Source organism: Protopterus annectens, chromosome 1.part2 (assembly GCF_019279795.1).
Source record: "Protopterus annectens isolate FY-2018-M chromosome 1.part2, PAN1.0, whole genome shotgun sequence".
NCBI lineage: Eukaryota > Metazoa > Chordata > Ceratodontiformes > Protopteridae > Protopterus > Protopterus annectens.
The window spans coordinates 615,962,582-615,986,732 of NC_056727.1; positions in this window are offsets into that span (position 1 = coordinate 615,962,582).

Consider the following 24,151-nt stretch of genomic DNA (forward strand, 5'->3'; position numbering starts at 1 on the left):
CGATATTGGTGCAGCACAGGAAATATTTACTTACCATCTGAAGATGTAGGATACAGCTTAGCTCGAATATATACGTACCATTGGATAATGTAGGACATAGAATAGCTGGAAGATATTCAGACCATCTGATTAAGTAGTAAGTAGCATAGCTGAAATATTTACTTACCATCTGATGATGTAGGATACAGCTTAGCTGGAATATATACTTACCATTGGATAATGTAAGACATAGAATAGCTGGAAGATATTCAAACCATCTGATTAAGTAGGAAATAGCATAGCTGAAATGTTTACTTACCATCTGATGATGTAGGATACAGCTTAGCTGGAATACATACTTACCATTGGATGATTTAACACGTAGAATAGCTGGAAGATATTCAAACCATCTGATTAAGTAGAATGTATGATAGCTGAAATATTTACTTACCATCTGATAATGTGGGATACAGCTTAGCTGGAATATATACTTACCATTGGATGATGTAAAACAGAATAGCTGGAAGATATGCAAACCATCTGATTAAGTAGGAAGTAGCATAGCTGAAATGTTTACTTACCATCTGATGAAGTAGGATACAGCTTAGCTGGAATATATACTTACCATTAGATGATGTAAGACATAGAATTGCTGGAAGATATTCAAACCATCTGATTAAGTAGGAATTAGCATAGTTGAAATATATACTTACCATCTTATGATGTAGGATACAGCTTAGCTGGAATATATACTTGCCAATGGATGATGTAAGATATAGAATAGCTGGAAGATATTCAAACCATCTGATTAAGTAGGAAATAGCATAGCTGAAATATTTACTTACCATCTGATGATGTAGGATACAGCTTAGCTGGAATACATACTTACCATTGGATGATGTAAGACATAGAGAAGTTGGAAGATATTCAAACCATCTGATTAAGTAGGAAATAGCATAGCTGAAATGTTTACTTACCATCTGATGATGTAGGATACAGCATAGCTGCAATATATACTTACCAATGGATGATGTAAGACATAGAATATCTGGAAGATATTCAAACCATCTGATTAAGCAGGAAGTAGGATAGCTGAAATAGTTACTTACCATCTGATGATGTAGGATACAGCTTAGCTGGAATATATACTTACCATTGGATGATGTAAGACATGGAATAGTTGGAAGATATTCAAACCATCTGATTAAGTAGGAAGTAGCATAACTGAAATATTTACTTACCCTCTGATGATGTAGGATACAGCATAGCTGGAATAAATACTTACCACTGGATGATGTAAGACATAGAATAGCTGGAAGATGTTCAAACCATCTCAATAAGTAGGAGGTAGCATAGATGAAATATTTACTTGCCATCTGATGATGATGTAGGATATAGCTTAGCTGGAATATATATTTTCCATTAGATGATGTAACACAAAGAAAAGCTGGAAGATATTCAAATCATCTGATTAAGTAGGAAAGAGCATAGCAGAAATATTTACTTGCCATTTGATGATGGAGGATACAGCTCAGCTGGAATATTTACATGCCACTGGATAATGTAAGACATAAACTAGCTGGAAGATAATCAAACCATTGGATTAAGTAGGAAGTAGCATAGCTGAAAAATTTACTTACCATCTGATGATGTAGGATACAGCTTAGCTGGAATATATACTTACCATTCGATGATGTAAGACATGGAATAGCTGGAAGATATTCAAACCATCTGATTAAGTAGGAAGTAGCATAGCTGAAATATTTACTTACCATCTGATGATGATGTAGGATACAGCTTAACTCGAATATATACTTACCATTAGATGATGTAACACAAAGAATAGCTGGAAGATATTCAAGCCATCTGATTAAGTAGGAAATAGCATAGCTGAAATATTTACTTACCATCTGATGATGTAGGATGCAGCTTAGCTGGAATATATACTTACCATTGGATAATGTAAGACATAGAATAGCTGGAAGATATTCAAACCATCTGATTAAGTAGGAAGTAGCATAGCTGAAATATTTACTTACCATCTGATGATGTAGGATACAACTTAGCTGGAATATATATTTACCATTGGATGATGTAAAACATAGAATAGCTGGAAGATATGTAAGCCATTTGATTAAGTAGGAAGTAGCATAGCTGAAATATTTACTTAACATCTGATGATGCTGGTATAAGATAGATGGAATATATACTTAAGCTCTGATAATATCAGCCATAGCACAACTGGCACAGATACTTTTCATACAATGATTTAGCACATAGCATAGCTGGAATAAATACTTACTGTATGATGACACAGGAAATAACTTCACTGGAACATCTACTTACCATCTGATGATATCGGCCATAGCACAGCTGGAATATATACTTCCATCTGATGATGTGGACGTACATTACAGTAGGATATAGTTTGGTTGGTATATTTACTTGCCATTAGTTATTAGACATAGCACAACTGGAATATATACCTATCTGATGATGTTGTACAAAGTACAGCTGTAATATATATACTTACAATCTGCTGATGTTGGACATAGCAAAACATGAGTATGTATTAACCACCTGATGGTGTAGCACATATTAAAACTCAAATATGTACATACTATATAATGATGTAGGACATGCATTACCTGAAATAAATACTTACCATCTGATTTTGTAGGAAATAGCATAGCTGGAATGTTTATTGACCATTTGATGATGTTGGCCATACCTAGTTCGGAATATATTCTTAGTATTTCATGCTGTCAGACATAGGTCACCTGAGAAATATACATACCATCTATTGACGTCAAACTTCAATTTGCTTGAATTAATGCCTGCCATCTAATGATGTCAAACATAGCACAACTGGAATATAGGTATAGCATTTTTTGGTATAGGACTCAGATGTCATACATACTTACTATCTGATGATAAAGGACATAGCACAGACGGAATATATACTTACCTTCTGGTGATGTAGCTTGAATATATACTTACCAGCTGGACTATAAACTTAACACTTGATGATGTCAGATATAGGAAACCTGCAATATATACTTACCATCTGATGATGTAGGATACACCTTAGCTGGAATATATACTTACCATTCGATGATGTAAGACATGGAATAGCTGGAAGATATTCAAACTATCTGATTAAGTAGGAAGTAGCATAGCTGAAATATTTACTTACCATCTGATGATGTAGGCTACAGCTTAGCTGGAATATATACTTACCATTCGATGATGTAGGACATGGAATAGCTGGAAGATATTCAAACCATCTGATTAAGTAAGAAGTAGCATAGCTGAAATATTTACTTACCATCTGATGATGTAGGATACAGCTTAGCTGGAATATATACTTACCATTGGATGATGTAAGACATAGAATAGCTGGAAGATATTCAAACCATCTGATTAAGTAGGAAGTAGCATAGATAAAATATTTACTTACCATCTGATGATGTAGGATACAGCTTAGCTCTAATATATACTCACAATTAGATGATGTAAGACACAGGATAGCTGGAAGATATTCAAACCATCTGATTAAGTAGGAAATAGCATAGCTGAAATATTTACTTACCATCTGATGATGTAGGATACAACTTAGCTGGAATATATACTTAACATTGGATGATGTAAGACATAGAATAGCTGGAAGATATTCAAACCATCTGATTAAGTATGAAGTAGCATAGATAAAATATTTGCTTACCATCTGATGATGTAGGATACAGCTTAGCTCTAATATATACTCACAATTAGATGGTGTAAGACACAGGATAGCTGGAAGATATTAAACCATCTGATTAAGTAGGAAATAGCATAGCTGAAATATTTACTTACCATCTGATGATGTAGGATATAGCTTAGCTGGAATATATATTTACCATTAGATGATGTAAGACATAGAATAGCTGGAAGATATTCAATCATCTGATTAAGTAGGAAGTAGCATAGCTGAAATATTTATTTAACATCTGATGATGTAGGATACAGCTTACTTGGAATATATACTTACCATTGGATGATGTAAGACAGACCAGCTGGAAGATGTTCAAACCATCTCATTAAGTAGGCATTAAGTAGGAAGTAGCATAGCTGAAATATTTAGTTACCATCTGATGATGATGTAGGATACAGCTTAGCTCAAATATATACTTCCCATTAGATGATGTAACACAAAGAATAGCTGGAAGATATTCAAACCATCTGATTAAGTAGGAAATAGCGTAGCAGAAATGTTTACTTACCATCTGATGAAAATTAACATAAAAAGTTCAGCTGGAATATATATAAAAGATAATAATGTAAATTAAAAATAGCGAGGAAGATATTCAAACCATCTGATTAAGTAGGAAATAGCGTAGCAGAAATGTTTACTTACCATCTGATGATGTATAAAAAGTTCAGCTGGAATATATACTTAAAATTGGATAATGTAAGACATAAAATAGCCGGAAGATATTCAAATCATCTGATTAAGTAGGAAATAGCATAGCTGAAATATTTAGTTACCATCTGATGATGTAGGATACAGCTTACCTGGAATATATACTTACCATTGGATGATGTAAGACACAGAACAGCTGGAAGATATTCAAACCATCTGATTAAGTAGGAAGTAGCATAACTGAAATGTTTACTTACCATCTGATGATGTAGGAAAAAGCTTAGCTGGATTATATACGTACCATTGGATGATGTAAGACACAGAATAGCTGGTAGATATTTAAGCCATCTGATTAAGTAGGAAGTAGGATAGCTGAAATATTTACTTACCCTCTGATGATGTAGGATACAGCTTAGCTGGAATATATACTTATTATTGGATAATGTAAGACATAGAAGAGCTGGAAGATATTCAAACCATCTTATTAAGTAGGAAGTAGGAAAGCTGAAATATTTACTTACCCTATGATGATGTAGGATACAGCTTAGCTGGAATATATACTTACCATTGGATAATGTAAGACATAGAATCGCTGGAAGAAATTCAAACCTTCTGATTAAGTAGGAAGTAGGATAGCTGAAATATTTACTTACCCTCTGATGATGTAGGATACAGCTTAGCTGGAATATATACTTACCTTTAGATAATGTAAGACATAGAATAGCTGGAAGATATTCAAACCATCGGATTAAGTAGGAAGTAGCATAGCTGAAATATTTACTTACGATCTGATGATGTAGGATACAGCTTAGCTGGAATATATACTTACTATTGGATGATGTAAGACATAGAATAGCTGGAAGAAATTCAAACCATCTGATTAAGTAGGAAGTAGCATAGCTGAAATATTTACTTACAATCTGATGAAGTAGGATACAGCTTAGCTGGAATATATACTTACCACTGGATAATGTAAGACATAGAATAGCTGGAAGATATTCAAATCATCGGATTAAGTAGGAAGTAGCATAGCTGAAATATTTACTTACGATCTGATGATGTAGGATACAGCTTAGCTGGAATATATACTTACTATTGGATGATGTAAGACATAGAATAGCTGGAAGAAATTCAAAGCATCTGATTAAGTAGGAAGTAGCATAGCTGAAATATTTACTTACAATCTGATGAAGTAGGATACAGCTTAGCTGGAATATATACTTACCACTGGATAATGTAAAGCATAGAATGGCTAGAAGATATTCAAGCCATCTGATTAAGTAGGAAATAGCATAACTGAAATATTTACTTACCATCTGATGATGTAGGATACAGCTTAGCTGGAATATATACTTAACATTGGATAATGTAAGACATAGAATAGCTGGAAGATATTCAAACCATCTGACTAAGTAGGATAGCTGAAATATTTACTTACCCTCTGATGATGTAGGATACAGCTTAGCTGGAATATATACTTACGATTGGATAATGTAAGACAAAGAATAGCTGGAAGATATTCAAACCATCTTATTAAGTAGGAAGTAGGACAGCTAAAATATTTACTTACCTGTGATGATGTAGGATACAGCTGAGCTGGAATATATACTTACCATTGGATAATGTAAGACATAGAATAGCTGGAAGATATTCAAACCATCTGATTAAGTAGGAAGTACCATAGCTAAAATATTTATTTACCATCTGATGATATAGGATACAGCTTGGCTGGAATATATACTTACCATTGGATGCTGTAAGACATAGAATAGCTGGAAGATATTCAAACCATCTGATTAAGTAGGAAATAGCATAACTGAAACATTTACTTATCATCTGATGATGTAGGATACAGCTTATCTGGAATATATACTTAACATTGGATAATGTAAGCCATAGAATAGCTGGACGATATTCAAACCATCTAATTAAGTAGGAAGTAGCATAGCTGAAATATTTCCTTACCCTTTGATGATGTAGGATACAGCTTAGCTGGAATATATACTTACCATTGGATGATGTAAGACATAGAATAGCTGGAAGATATTCAAACCATCGTTTTAAGTAGGAAGTAGCATAGCTGAAATATTTACTTTCCATCTGATAATGTAGGATACAGCTTAGCTGGAATATATACTTACCATTTGATAATGTAGGACATAGAATAGCTGGAAGATGTTCAAACCATCTCATTAAGTAGGAAGTAGCATAGCTGAAATATTTACTTACCATCTGATGATGTAGGATACAGTTTAGCTGGAATATATACTTATCATTGGATAATGTAAGACATAGAATAGCTGGAAGATATTCAAACCATCTGATTAAGTAGTAAATAGCATAGCTGAAATATTTACTTACTATCTAATGATGTAGGATACAACTTAGCTGGAATATATACTTATTATTGGATGATGTAAGACATGGAATAGCTGGAAGATATTCAAACCATCTGAATAAATAGGAAGTAGGATAGCTGAAATATTTATTTACCCTCTAATGATGTAGAATACAGCTTAGCTGGAATATATACTTACCGTTGGATAATGTAAGACATAGAATAGCTGGAAAAAATTCAAACCTTCTGATTAAGTAGGAAGTAGAATAGCTGAAATATTTACTTACCATCTGATGATGTAGGATACAGCTTAGCTGGAATATATACTTACCATTGAATGATGTAAGACACAGAATAGCTTTAAGATATTCAAACCATCTGATTAAGTAGGAATTAGCATAGCTGAAATATAGTCATACCATCTGATGATGTAGCATACAACTTATCTTGAATACATACTTACCATTGGATAATATAAGACATAACATAGCTGGAAGATATTCAAACCATCTGATTAAGTAGGAAATAGCATAGCTGAAATATTTACTTACCATCTGATGATGTAGGATACAGCTTAGCTGGAAAATATACTTACCATTGGATAATGGAAGTCATAGAATAGCTGGAAGATATTTAAACCATCTGATTAAGTAGGAAGTAGCATAGCTGAAATATTTACTTACAACTGATGATGTAAGATACAGCTTAGCTGGAATATATACTTATCATTGGATGATGTAAGACATAGAATAGCTGGAAGATATTTAAACCATCTGATTAAGTAGGAAGTAGCATAGCTGAAATATTTACTTAGCCTCTGATGATGTAGGAAGTAGCATAGCTGAAATTTATACTTACCATCTGATGATGTATGATACAGCTTAGCTGGAATATATACTTACCATTGGATGATGTAAGACATAGAATAGCTGGAAGATATTCAAGCCATCTGATTAAGTAGGAAGTAACATAGCTGAAATATTTACTTACCATCTGATGATGTAGCATACAGCTTAGCTAGAATATATACTTACCATTGGATAATGTAAGACATAGAATAGCTGGAAGATATTCAAACCATCTGATTAAGTAAGAAATGACATAGCTGAAATATTTACTTACCCTCTGATGATGTAGGATACAGCTTACCTGGAATATATACTTACCATTTGATAATGTAAGACATAGAATAGCTGGAAGATATGCAACCATCTTATTAAGTAGGAAGTAGTATAGCTGAAACATTTACTTTCCATCTGATGATGTAGGATACAGTTTAGCTGGAATATGTACTTACCATTGGATAATGCAAAACATATAATAGCTGGAAGATATTCAAACCATCTAATTAAGTAGGAAGTAGCATAGCTGAACTATTTACTTACCATCTGATGATGTAGGATACAGCTGATCTGAATATATACTTACAATTGGATGATGTAAGACATGGAATAGCTGGAAGATATTCAACAATCTGATTAAGTAGGAAGTAGCATAGCTGAAATATTTACTTACCATCTGATGATGTAGGATACAGCTTAGCTGGAATATATACTTACCATTGGATGATGTACGATGTAGAATAGCTGGAAGATAGTCAAACCATCTGATTAAGTAGGAAGTAGGTTAGCTGAAATATTTACTTACCATAGGATGATGTAGGATACAGCTTAGCTGGAATATATATTTACCTTTGGATGATGTAGTACATAAAATAACTGAAGATATTCAAACCATCTGATTAAGTAGGAAGTAGAAAAGCTGAAATATTTACTTACCATCTGATGATGTAGGATACAGCTTAGCTGGAATATATACTTACCATTGGATAATGTAAGACATAGAATAGCTGGAAGATATTCAAACCATCTGATTAAGTAGGAAATAGCATAGCTGAAATATTTACTTACCATCGGATTATGTAGGATACAGTTTACCTGGAATATATACTTACCATTGGATGATGTAAGACATGGAATAGCTGGAAGATATTCAAAGCATCTGATTAAGTAGGAAGTAGCATAGCTGAAATATTTACTTACCATCTGATCATGTGGGATACAGCTTATATGGAATATACACTTACCGATGGATGATGTAAGACATAGAATAGCTGGAGGATATTCAAATCATCTGATTGAGTAGGAAGTAGTGTAGCTGAAATATTTACTTACCATCTGATGATGATGTAGGATACAGCTTAGCTGGAATATAGACTTACCATTAGATGATGTAACACATAGAATAGCTGGAAGATATTCACACCATCTGATTAAGTAGGAAATAGCATAGCTGAAATATTTACTTACCCTCTGATGATGTAGGATACACTTTAGATAGAATATATATATATATATATATATATATATATATATATATATATATATATATATATATATATATATATATATATATATATATATAAATATAAATATATATATATATATATATATATATATATATATATATATATATATATATATATATATATATACCATTGGATAATGTAAGATATAGAATAGCTGGAAGATATTCAAACCATCTGATTAAGTAGGAAGTAGCATAGCTGAAATATTTACTTACCATCTGGTGATGTAGGATATGGCTTAGCTTTAATATATACTTACCATTGGATAATGTAAGACAGAATAGCTGGAAGATATTCAAACCATCTGAATAAGTAAAATTTAGCATAGCTGAAATATTTACTTACCATCTGAAGATGTAGGATACAGCTTAGCTGGAATATATACTTGCCATTGGATGATGTAAGACATACAATAGCTGGAAGATATTCAGACCATCTGATTAAGAAGGAAGTCGGATAGCTGAAATATTTACTTACCATCTGATGATGTAGGATACAGCTTAGCTGGAATATATACTTACCATTGGATAATGTAAGACACAGAAAAGCTCGAAGATATTTAAGCCATCTGATTAAATAGGAAATAGTATAGTTGAAATATTTACTTAACCATCTGATGATGTAGAATACAGCTTAGCTGGAATATATACTTACCATTGGATGATGTAAGACATAGAATAGCTGGAAGATATTCAAACCATCTGATTAAGTAGAAAGTAGCATAGCTGAAAAAAATACTTACCCTCTGATGATGTAGGATACAGCTTAGCTGGAATGTATACTTACTATTGGATAAAGCAAGACATAGAATAGCTGGAAGATATTCAACAATCTGATTAAGTAGGAAGTAGCATAGCTGAAATATTTACTTACCATCTGATGATGTAAGATAAAGCTTAGCTGGAATATATACTTACCATTAGAAGATGTAAGACATAGAATAGCTGGAAGATACTCAAACCATCTGATTAAGTAGGAAATAGAACAGCTGAAATATTTACTTACCATCTGATGATGTAGGATACAGCTTAGCTGGAATATATACTTACCATTGGATGATGTAAGATGTAGAATAGCTGGAAGATAGTCAAACCATCTGATTAAGTAGGAAGTAGGATAGCTGAAATATTTACTTACCATCGGATGATGTAGGATACAGCTTAGCTGGAATATATACTTACCATTGAATGATGTAGTACATAAAATAGCTGAAGATATTCAAACCATCTGATTAAGTAGGAAGTAGCAAAGCTGAAATATTTACTTACCATCTGATGATGTAGGATACAGCTTAGCTGGAATATATACTTACCATTGGATAATGTAAGACATAGAATAGCTGGAAGATATTCAAAGCATCTGATTAAGTAGGAAATAGCATAGCTGAAATATTTACTTACCATGGGGTTAAGTAGAATATAGTTTACCTGGAATATATTCTTACCATTGGATGATGTAAGACATGGAATGGCTGGAAGATATTCAAAGCATCTGATTAAGTAGGAAGTAGCATAGCTGAAATATTTACTTTTCCTCTGATGATGTAGGATACAGCTTAGATGGAATATATACTTACCTTTAGATGATGTGAGACATAGAATAGCTGGAAGATATTCAAACCATCTGATTAAGTAGGAAGTAGCATAGCTGAAATATTTACTTACCATCTGATGATGTAGGATACAGCTTAACTGGAATATATACTTACCATTGGATGATGTAAGACATGGAATAGTTGGAAGATATTCAAACCGTCTGATTAAGTAGGAAGTAGCATAGCTGAAATATTTACTTACCATCTGATGATGTAGGATACAGCTTAGCTGGAATATATACTTACTCTTGGATGATGTAAGACATAGAATAGCCGGAAGAGGTTCAAACCATCTCATTAAGTAGGAAGTAGCATAGCTGAAATATTTACTTACCATTTGATGATGATGTAGGATACAGCTTAGCTGGAATATATACTTACCATTAGATGATGTAACACAAAGAATAGCTGGAAGATTTTCAAACCATCTGATTAAGTAGGAAATAGTATAGCAGAAATATTTACTTGCCATCTGATGATGTAGGATACAGCTCCGCTGGAATATATACTTACCATTGGATAATGTAAGACATAAAATAGCTGGAAGATATTCAAACCATCTGATTAAGTAGGAAATAGCATAGCTGAAATATTTACTTACCCTCTGATGGTGTAGGATACAGCTTAGCTGGAATATATACTTAACATTGTCCATAACTGAAATCTATCTGAGGAAGTTGCCTCATTGTAGGCTACGACAAGCGCTTCATTAAACGGATTTATCCTGTCTTTTTTGTGGACTGCATTCTGTCTCTGGAAGCTTTTGTTTGAGAGTATTAGTTTTTTCATCAGTTTGTTGTTTATCGTTCTTATGGCTTCAGGGAATCACAGTGACACGAAGAGTCCTAATTTGTTTGAGTCTATTCAGACCCAGTCTGACTCAATCAACTTAACAGCTTTAATTCAAGCTTTGTCTCAATGGGTCAATGCGTTATCTGCGCATTTGGATACACAGTTACCAAAACCTACTTTGTCTTCTGATACAGTTACCAGTAACTCTGACTTCATTCCGCCAGGACAACAATTTCCATCTAATACAGTAACAACTAGATGTCCAGATTCAAATAACCAAGCACAGAGCGGAAACCCAGTTATCGAAAACAATGAAAACACTGGCAACCTAAATGATGGAAACAGACTTCATACTGACACACCTGGGACTCATAACAGTGTTGTAGGGCTCATCAGTACCCCACAATTTGAAGAGTGGATTCAAGATACAAGTAAATTTAAATTCACTCAGCATGCAAACTCGGGGCAACTGGCTGACAACGCTACAGCAACACAGGTTAGTTCACCTGCTTTAACTGAACAACTAAAATTGCTGGACATAAAGTTAGTTAAAATTAAATAATTCCAACTGGAAACAAACTATTTTCAAGAATATTTAAAAGAACGTTTAGTTCGTAAGGGTTTACGGCACCATCTGTATCCTTCAGGCCTTATAGCTGACTCTCTGTTTCATTTAGAATTGATTTCTCTATTTGATCAGCAGGGCTTTGCATTAATGGAACTAATGCTTAAACGTTATGCTATACAGATAGCAGACTTATCTAGGGAAGTGGTTGAAATAAATTCTGCCATCACTGTTCACGCTGACATCCCTAGATATAAATACGAATATGAAAGGAGCTTTGTTAGCATCGACCAACTATTGGATAGACTACGAGCTAACAAAGCCAAAACAATGAATAGAGATCATACAGCATATAACAACGGGTCTGCATATCCAAAACCTTCTAGTGATCAAGTTGGTGCAGCAATTTTAAGCAACAACAATAACGCGTTTACTACAACAGATGATGATTCTTACTTAACTGACAACAATGTTTCAAATTCAGCCCCAGCAGTCGTAGATAATACTACAACACCAGTTCTGAACCAAAACAGATGGTCGGACCGTCTTCGGAGAAACAACAAGAACACTAGTAACTACCAACCTGACTATTCAAACAACTTTAACCAAGAAAACAAGTCCAATAGCTACCATTCAGGAGCAATTCCAAAAAAACCTAACTATAATTATCAACAACAACAACAACAACAAAAAAGCAAACAGCGTCCAAACAACAGACCCAGGAGGTAACACACAATAGCAACACTCTGTTGCCATTGTAAAAAATAAAACAGGTGACTTTAATATATTTAACTACTCATGTATTGAAATTGACCCAGTACTTGTGGAACTTTTAGCGAAGGGTAACACCTTCGTTCCTAATCAACAGATGGATATAGTTCAAACAATCAAAGACTTAAAACTTTTTGTGAAGAAACTCAATCTGAACCTCTTGTTTGGCAACTCTTATTCCAACCATGTTTTCAGAGTTGCCAGCGAATACAATCCACCTTTGCATCTGTATTGAACCTGTTCGAGACTGTCACAGAATTGGACTTGAGATGTTTAGTTGATAACCGTAACAAATTGTTTCATAAAAATGTAACAACAGTTAATACCACCTTAGACGAAACTACTTCACTAAACATCTTTAAATCGCTCAAACTAAGAGCAATAAAACCTGACAAAGGTGGTGGCCTTGCAATCTTTGATCAGTTTGACTATATAGATAGAGTACAGGCCTTTTTAGACAGCAACACCTATGACAAGGAATCCACAAATGAAGTCAATATTGCTCATGGCCGGATTAAGGGCTATATCAACGACCTGTTTATAGAGAGGTATATTGATGCTAACTTATATAACTATATGACTATAATCTGGCCAAAAATTCCTGTTTTATTTGCAGTGCCTAAAATACACAAGAATGTACTTAACCCACCATTTAGACCACTTATTGACGGGCGCAACTCGATTACATACGCTTGTGCAAAAGTGGTAGACCACACATTAAAAAAGTACTTGTTAACTGAGTTACAAGTATGTAAAGATTTGTGGGCATTTTTGAAAAGTATAAATGAAATTCAGTATGACAATGATACCAACTTTCTTACAATTGACGTAGTAGACCTCTACACGTCAATCCCACATCTTGAAGGACTAGAATGGGTTAACTTATTCCTCTCCAAAAAAGGAGCTTCAAGTAAAGAAATTTACTTAGTAACAACTCTGTTAGATATTATACTTACCAATAACTATTTTTCATTTAACAATGAGTTATTTTTACAGAAATGTGGGGTAGCAATGGGCTCCCCTTGTGGAGCAAGTTTTGCTAACATAGTTATGGTATATTGGGAAAGGTTTTATATATTTGAACATGCTGAATGGATGTCTAACATCGTGTATTACACACGTTTTCTTGATGAGATATTTATTTTATTTCGAGGTAATTTAGAATCAGCTACAAAACTCCTCGACTATCTCAACAATACAACAAGTTTCTTTAAATTTACATTTAATTTTCAAGACGAAACCATCAACTATTTAGACATTAACTCGACCAAAGACTTGGTAAACAACAAATATGTTTCTGAAATTTATAGGAAAAGTACATTTTGCAACTCATATTTACACTTTACTAGTTCACATCCTTTGTCACAAAAAAGAGCTATAGTAAAAGGACAAATGATAAGAGCTGTTCGAATGACTTCTCTCTATAGTGATTTCATTATTGAATGTAATTTACTGGAAAATATGTTCCAACAGAGGGGTTATCCACTGGATTTAATTAAGAACTTATTTAGTGAAGTCAAGTTAAAAAGAGAGAATGCTTCTATTACCCCGATTTTACATGCAAGTCAATCCTTGTGTAGTAACAATATATTTAACCTCAATTTCCCTACAGATACAGCTAGTAACATTCAAAACACAACTGAAGTGAACAATGTTGCAACAACAGATGGTAGTGGAACCATGAGTTTTGAATGTAGTTTCATTACAACATTCAACTCCGACAGCTCTAATATGAGATACATACTATACAAAAACTGGGCACTATTTAAATATGACAAAAACTTGTCCATAAAATGTAGTGACTACCCCAAAATTATTTTTAGGAGGGGAAGAATCTAAAAAGTATCCTTGAATCGGGTAAAATAAAAGAATTTACTAAGAGAGTGGGTATGTATTCTTGTGGTTGTAGTATGTGTAAATTTGTTAGTATAGGTACCAAATTTACTATTAATGACAAACAATATAATACAAACTACAAATTAAACTGTAATTCTAAACTAGTTGTCTATGTAGCTTCTTGCACATTATGCAAAGCATTCTACATAGGCAAAACTGAACGCCGCCTACGAGACAGAATATATGAACACACTTTTGCAATAGCTAATAACAAAGAAGAAAACACATGTCATGTCTTATGAAGGTCATAGTTTTAAGTTTAGAGCAATTGACCAAATCCAACACGATATTAGAGGAGGGCCTTTAAATTTGTTCTTGGAAGACCGTGAACTGTCATGGCAAATAAGAACTAATGCATTCATCGAGCCTGGTTTAAACGAACATTGTAATATTGTGTGTCTTTTAAAACTTAAAAGCCTGGATAGATAGGCTTTTAATATGCTTACTTAGTATTTTTTACTAGTAAGCCATTAATTGTGAAGGTTGTATATATTAATTTTAATTTTAACTATAAGAAGAAAAACTGAACAAATCAAATCAACAATATACTTATATATATATATTTTTAGTTTGTACTACTATCCAGGTCTGTGATTAGTTTAATTATAAATTTCTAACTTTTATTTACTTATTTTTATACTTTTCTAGTATGTATTTTTTAGACAAAGTTTGGTAAACTTGCCTACTACGAGTTAATATTTTGTTAATTTATAACTCATAGTTCAGGCAAGTGCATAAATAATAGTTATAAATCCTAACATGTTTTTTACCTTTATATTGTCAGCACTATTTTGTGTTACATTCGTACTACGTTTTCTTTAGCATGTGAACACATTAGCATATAAAATTGTACTCTTTTAATTGAAACCTATCTGAGGAAGTTGCCTCGTAGGCGACGAAAAGCGCTTCATTAAAAGGATTTATCCTGTCTTTTTTGTGGACTGCATTCTGTCCCTGGAAGATTTGTTTGAGAGTATTAGTTTTTTCACCAGTTTGTTGCAAACCATCTGATTAAGTAGGAAATAGCATAGCTGAAATATTTACTTACCATCTGATGATATAGGATACAACTTAGCTGGAATATATACTTACCATACTTATCAATGAATAATGTAAGACACAGAATAGCTTGAAGATATTCAAACCATCTGATTAAGTAGGAAGTACCATAGCTGAAATTCATACTTACCATCTGATGATGTAGGATACAGCTTAGCTAGAATATATACTTACCATTGGATGATGTAAGACATAGAATAGCTGGAAGATATTCAAACCATCTGATTAAGTAGGAAGTAGCATAGCTGAAATATTTACTTACCATCTGATGATGTAGTATACAGCTTAGCTGGAATATATACTTACCATTGGATGATGTAAGACATAGAATAGCTGGAAGATGTTCAAACCATCTCATTAAGTAGGAAGTAGCATAGATGAAATATTTAGTTACCATCTGATGATGATGTAGGATACAGCTTAGCTCGAATATATGCTTACCATTAGATGATGTAACACAAAGAATAGCTGGAAGATTTTCAAACCATCTGATTAAGTAGGAAATAGCATAGCTGAAATATTTAGTTACCCTCTGATGATGTAGGATACAGCTTAGCTGGAATATATACTTACCATTGGATAATGTAAGACATAGAATAGCTGGAAGATATTCAACCCATCGGATTAAGTAGGAAGTAGCATAGCTGAAATATTTACTTACCATTTGATGATGTAGGATACAGCTTAGCTGGAATATATACTTACCATTGGATGATGTAAGACATGGAATAGCTGGAAGATATTCAAACCATCTGATTAAGTAGGAAGTAGCATAGCTGACATTTTTACTTACCGTCGGATGATGTAGGATACAGTTTAGCTGGAATATATACTTACCTTTAGATGATGTAAGACATAGAATAGCTGGAAGATGTTCAAACCATCTCATTAAGTAGGAAGTAGCATAGCTGAAATATTTACTTACCATCTGATGATGATGTAGGATACAGCTTAGCTGGAATATATACTTACCATTAGATGATGTAACACAAAGAATAGCTGGAAGATTTTCAAACCATCTGATTAAGTAGGAAATAGCATAGCAGAAATATTTACTTACCATCTGATGATGTAGGATACAGCTCAGCTGGAATATATACTTACCATTGGATAATGTAAGACATAAAATAGCTGGAAGATATTCAAACCATCTGATTAAGTAGGAAATAGCATAGGTGAAATATTTACTTACCATATGATGATGTAGGATACAGCTTAGCTGGAATATATACTTACCACTGGATAATGCAAGACATAGAATAGCTGGAAGATATTCAAACCATCTGATTAAGTAGGAAGTAGCATAACTGAAATATTTACTTACCCTCTGATGATGTAGGATACAGCTTAGCTGGAATATATACTTACCATTGGTTAATGTAAGACATAGAATAGCTGGAAGATATTCAACCCATCGGATTAAGTAGGAAGTAGCATAGCTGAAATATTTACTTACCATTTGATGATGTAGGATACAGCATAGCTGGAATATATACTTACCATTGGATAATGTAAGACATAAAATAGCTGGAAGATATTCAACCTATCGGATTAAGTAGGAAATAGCATAGGTGAAATATTTACTTACCTTCTGATGATGTAGGATACAGCTTAGCTGGAATATATAATTACCATACTTACCATTGAATAATGTAAGAGATAAAATAGCCGGAAGATATTCAGACCATCTGATTAAGTAGGAAATAGCATAGCTGAAATACTTACTTACCATCTGATGATGTAGGATACAGCTTAGCTGGAATATATACTTGTTTGTGTCTTTCAGCTTTTCCCATTTAGGGGTCGACACAGCTGAACTCCGGTGTGCTAATGATTGGCAGCAGATTTTTAAGTACTGGCTTGCCGGGCCAAAAGCACCACCTTCAACGAAGGAATGCCCATTCACACATGTTGCTACACAGAAGATGCTCTAACTAAGAATTGAACGGGCAACTTATCACTGGATAGTGTAAGACATAGAATAGCATGAAGATATTCAAACCATCTGATTAAGTAGGAAGTAGCATAGCTGAAATATTTACTTACCATCTGATGATGTAGGATACAGCTTAGCTGGAATATATACTTACCATTGGATGATGTAAGACATAGAATAGCTGGAAGATGTTCAAACCATCTCATTAAGTAGGAAGTAGCATAGCTGAAATATTTACTTACCATCTTATGATGATGTAGGATGCAGCTTAGCTCGAATATATACTTACCATTAGATGATGTAACACAAATCTGATTAAGTAGGAAATAGTATAGCAGAAATATTTACTTGCCATCGGCTAATGTAGGATACAGCTCAGCTGGAATATGTACTTACAATTGGATAATGTAAGACATAAAATAGCTGGAAGATATTCAAACTATCTTGATTAAGTAGGAAATAGCATAGCTGAAATATTTACTTACCCTCTGATGATGTAGGATACAGCTTAACTCGAATATATACTTACCATTGGATAATGTAAGACATGGAATAGCTGGAAGATATTCAACCCATCGGATTAAGTAGGAAGTAGCATAGCTGAAATATTTACTTTCCATCTGATGATGTAGGATACAGCTTAGCTAGAATATATACTTAACATTGGATGATGTAAGACATAGAATAGCTGGAAAATATTCAATCCATCTGATTAAGTAGGAAGTAGCATATCTGAAATATTTACTTACCATCTGATGATGTAGGATACATTTTAACTGGAATATATACTTACCTTTAGATGATGTAAGACATAGAATAGCTGGAAGATATTCAAACCATCTGATTAAGTAGGAAGTAGGATCGCTTAAATATTTACTTACCATCTGATGATGTAGGATACAGCTTAGCTGGAATATATACTTACCATTGGATGATGTAAGACATAGAATAGCTGGAAGATGTTCAAACCATCTCATTAAGTAGGAAGTAGCATAGCTGAAATATTTACTTACCATCTGATGATGATGTAGGATACAGCTTAGCTGGAATATATACTTACCATTAGATGATGTAACACAAAGAATAGCTGGAAGATATTCAAACCATCTGATTAAGTAGGAAATAGCATAGCAGAAATATTTACTTGCCATCTGATGATGTAGGATACAGCTCAGCTGGAATATATACTTACCATTGGATAATGTAAGACATAAAATAGCTGGAAGATATTCAAACCATCTGATTAAGTAGGAAATAGCATAGCATAACTTGCCATCTGATGATGTAGGATACAGCTCAGCTGGAATATGTACTTACCATTGGATAATGTAAGACATAAAATAGCTGGAAGATATTCAAACCATCTGATTAAGTAGGAAATAGCATAGCTGAATTATTTACTTACTCTCTGACGATGTAGAACACAGCTTAGCTGGAATAAATACTTACCATTTGATGATGTAAGAAATAGAATAGCTGGAAGAAATTCAAACCATCTGATTAAGTATGAAGTAGCATAGATGAAATATTTACTTACCCTCTGATGATGTAGGATACAGCTTAGCTGGAATATATACTTACCATTGGATGATGTAAGACATAGAAAAGCTGGAAGATATTCAAACCATCAGATTAAGTAGGAAGTAGCATAGCTGAAATATTTACTTACCATCTGATGATGTAGGATACAGCTTAGCTGGAATATATACTTACCATTGGATAATGTAAGACATAGAATAGCTGGAAGAAATTCAAACCTTCTGATTAAGTAGGAAGTAGGATAGCTGAAATATTTACTTACCTTCTGATGATATAGGATAGAGCTTAGCTGGAATATATACTTATCATTGGATAATGTAAGACATAGAATAGCTGGAAGATATTCAAACCATCGGATTAAGTAGGAAGTAGCATAGCTGAAATATTTACTTTCCATCTGATGATGTAGCCTACAGCTTAGCTGGAATATTTTTATTTTATTTATTTTACATTTGTTAACTGGGATGGTCCGACTGGATACATGTCCTTTTTCAGCGGAGGCCCGGGGAGAAAAGCTCCAACAGAGTTACATTGATAATTAGGTACAGTAAATGAGCTGAAAGAACTTAACAAAAACATAGGCTATTTACATACAAGTACAACACTGCCATTACTATTTCTGAGATTACTACAAATGTAACATTAATAACATATTAGCAAGGACGGTAGGCAGTATAATGACATAGAGTTAGACAGGATACATATTTCTTTATCACAGTATACAAAGTACTTATCATCTTAGCTAGTTGTTTATGTTTTAGTTAATGGCACAGAGCTTGTCTGGGTTTGAGCAAGGACATAGCCAGTGTGACTTGAAGTGGAGTTTTAGACTATTTTTGAATTGACTTAGAGAAGTTGCAAGCGTGATGTTATTTGGGAGAGAGTTCCATATTTTACCAGTGGTGTTGGCAAATAACGTCACCACCTAGGTTGAGAGATTTAGTTGTTTGGACAAGGAGTCTGTTTGCTGAGCGAAGGCAGCTTAGATTGGAGTAGGGAGTCATTAAGTTTTTAGTGCTGGGGTATTCTCAGGTTCATTAAGGATTTTGAAGGCCTCTATGAGTTGGGACTGGTGAAGAAGGTGTGGGAATTCTATCCATCCAAGCTTTTCAGGTTAGTACAGTGGTGTGTTCTGTAGGGTAGGCCTGTAACGAACCTGGCAATGTGATTATAGCAGGATGAGAGCTTGGCCAGATCAGATTTGTTAAGGTGAGTGAGGACAGGAGAGGCATATAGTAGGGTAGAGAGAAGGTGTGAACGGGCTGTGGCTGCCCTGGCATTCGGGTAAGGAAGGCTTTAATTCTATATAGGGTCCCAAGTTTCTTGTTGACTGACTTAATGGCTTGGTTGATATGTATATCAAATCTGAGTTTATTGTCAATGTTTACTCCTAATAGCTTTGTATAGGTGTCTGGGGAGATGATGGTCCCATTATTGGATTTTATAGTGAAGTTTTCAGTCGGAGATCTATTGGTTGGGTAGAAGAGAAGTAACTTGGTTTTGTTTGGATTTAAGATCAGGAGATGGTTGGCAAGCCAGTTTTCGACTTGGTGAAGCTATGTTGGGTGGTAGTTAGTAGATTTGCAAGAGAGGCATTGGAACATATTATAGTCAAGTCATCTGCATATTAAATGCAGGTGGCTTCAGGGATGATGGTTTGGATGTCGTTTATGAAGACTGAAAAGAGGAGAGGTCCTAATATGGAACCTTGAGGAACTCCTATGGTATTTGGTAGTAGGCAGGAGAGCTTGTTTTGCCACATTACTGGTGGTTGTCTCCCAGTGAGGTAAGCTTGAAACCAGTCAAGGGCTGGAGTATCTAGATACAGGGTTTTTAAAGTATATAGAAGTAACTGATGGTTTACCATATCGAAGGCTTCCGATTGGTCTAAGAAGAGAGAGGAGGATATTTTTTTATTATTCCGGTTAAGATTAATGTTTTCAGTAAAAGAGAGGAGGGCAGTGGTTGTACTATGATGGGGTCTGAATCCATGTTGAGAGTCTGTGAGTAGTTTATTTTGGGTTAGATAGAGCATTAGTTGGTTGTGCATGCACTTTTCCATAATTTTGGCAAGTGGTGATAGTATGGCTATAGGTCTATAGTTGGATAGTTCTGTGGATGAACCTCCTTTGTGGAGTGGAATAACATAGGATATTTTCCAAATTGAGGGGATTGAGGCCTCGGTTATGGTTCTGTTAATTAGGATTGAGATAGAGTAGGCTAAACATCTGCAGCAATTTGCAGGTATTCAGCCAGCAGAAGATCGGCTGAAAGGGTGGTTGGCTTCAGTTTTTTCAAAAGGGATCTGATAAAGGATGTGGACACTGGCTGGAAGTTAAAAGAGAGTGGTGAGTCGGGTATAGTGTTTATAGAAGTGTGGGGAGGAGAAAGTTGGTTAGCTAATGACTGGATGGTTTCTGTGAAGAAAGTATTGAATGAATTGGCTATATCTTCTTGGCTCTTGTCAGATAATGTTCCTGGGGTTGGAGTAGTGGATTTGCCTGGTTGGAGAAGTTTATTTATGCCTGCCCAGTACTTTTGAGGGTTATTCTGATGTTTATGTTGCAGATTGTAGAAGTAATTTTCTTATCTAGTATGATGGCTTTTTTAGTCTCATTTCTAAGTTGTTGGAATTTGATACGATCTAGGGGTAGTTTGGTACTGCGCCATTTATCCCACGCTTTGTCTCTAGTTGTTATTTTGGTTTTGGTGTCTGTTGTTAGCCAGGGTGCTAGATGAGTTTTAATTCTTATTGAGCGTTTAGGGGCATGCGAGTCAAGTATAGCAAGGAATGAATTGTTAAATGATGACACTGCCTCATCAAGGGGAAGGAACTTTAGTTTTGTCCAGTTACATGATTTGAGTTCAAGTTGAAATTTAGTTGGGTCAAAGTTTTTCTTGGATCTGATAGACCTATAAATAGGTAAGCTTGTACAATTAATTTTGTCTTTCATGATGTATGTGAGCAGGTGATCACTAAGATCATTAGGGAGAGTTCCAGACATATAGTTCTGGGGATGACTGTTGGTGAGTATCCAGTCTAGTATACTCTCTTTTTGGTTATTGTTACCATACGTGTGGTAGATGATATTATCTGAGAGAATCCATGTAGGTTATCAGGGATGGGGTTGGACTGTGCTGTGCATTGGTTCCAGTCAATATTAACATCGCCCAGGACAATGGTTTCTTGAGGGTAGTTGTTGGCTATCCAATGTAGAATGACCTCTAGTGTTTCTACATTGTTCCCAGGGGGAATATAGGTGACAATTAGGTTAATGCCCTTATGATTATTTAGTAGAATTTTTAGAGCTAGTATTTCAGCGTTAGAGACCTGGGGTGGTTGTATAGGGTTAGTTATGATGTTACGTGTGCTATTATATAAGACGGCTATTCCACCTCCTCTTTTCTTTACTCTATCTGCCTTAAGTATATTGTAACCAGGAGGCAGGATCTCAATGTCTTTGGTTGATGGCCGGAGCCATGTTTCAGATAGACACATTATGTTGGGGAGGTATGTGGCTAGTACAGCATGCAGGCTATGTATCTTATTGTTTAGGCTTCTAATGTTTAAGTGGCATATTAGCAGGGAGTTGACCAGTCAGTGGGAGAGTGGTGGGCTGGTAGGATTTTGAGTTAAGGTTGGGCCTGGATTAGGATGGATGTCCCCATCTTTGGTTATGTTTTTTCTTAGATACGCTAGTAGTCTAATAACTTTGAATAGTAGTTTTAGTTCATATTTGGATTTTGGTGCTGATTGGAGTGGTTTTTTTAGAAGCAAGTGGTTGGCATTTATAATTTTGGGGTAGTGTAGTAGTGGGCAAATTCCGCAGTCAGTGGAGGTAGGGGGGGTCTTGGTTTGGCATTTTGGATAAGAGAAACCTACAAATGTGAGATTTTCATAGCTAGTAAGAAAGTATGGCAGAATTAAGAGTGGTAAGATAAGAGGAAGGAGTTTATAATTATTTATAGACATGTTATATGTCATCAATGGGTCAATGTGCTTCAGAGGAATAGTAGTGGTTAAACAGTAAAGTGGTGGGGGTAGGAAATTGGAGAGGACGTTGTGTAGGTTGGAGAGGAAGTATGGGTGTGGCCTAGTGGCTATAAATGTAGACACAGTGGGGGGCGGGTGGGATAAGGGGGCAGGGAGGCCAAGCGAGCCGAGTGTAGCGAGGGCTGAGGCGGGACTAACCCAGTCCCAGTTTTTGGTCCTATGAGTGGGGTAAATAGTCTGATAGTGTAAGTAAGCAGATTGGAGTACAGGCTTGAAATTCAACATAAACATTTACAGTTGTAAAATGTCTAATACAATTCAACATAAATAGGCATTTACAGTTGTAAAACACTTACTGGAGAGACACTGAGTCTTCATGGGGCCTGCAGCAGAGTGGATTGTAGTTTTACAAATGGTGCCTGCCACAGGTAATATTTATCAACTCTGGGATTGTCTTAAGGCAATAAACAGGGAAGGGGATGGGAGAACAAAGGTGTGAGCAGGCAGTTCTTTGTACTGCAGCTAATGAGCCAAAGCAAGACAAGTATGTGTTAAGAACAATCACAATTGACCAAGGACTGCTCTGAAACTGTAAGTCTTGTCTTAATTTCTCATGTGGAAAACCAGGATAACCTTGTATCAGTAGGCTACTGTGGTATAGTTTAAATAAACAAACACACAGTATTGATCAGTTATTGATACTATTTGCGAGACTAACCCAGTCCCAGTTTTTGGTCCTATGAGTGGGGTAAATAGTCTGATAGTGTAAGTAAGCAGATTGGAGTACAGGCTTGAAATTCAACATAAACATTTACAGTTGTAAAATGTCTAATACAATTCAACATAAATAGGCATTTACAGTTGTAAAACACTTACTGGAGAGACACTGAGTCTTCATGGGGCCTGCAGCAGAGTGGA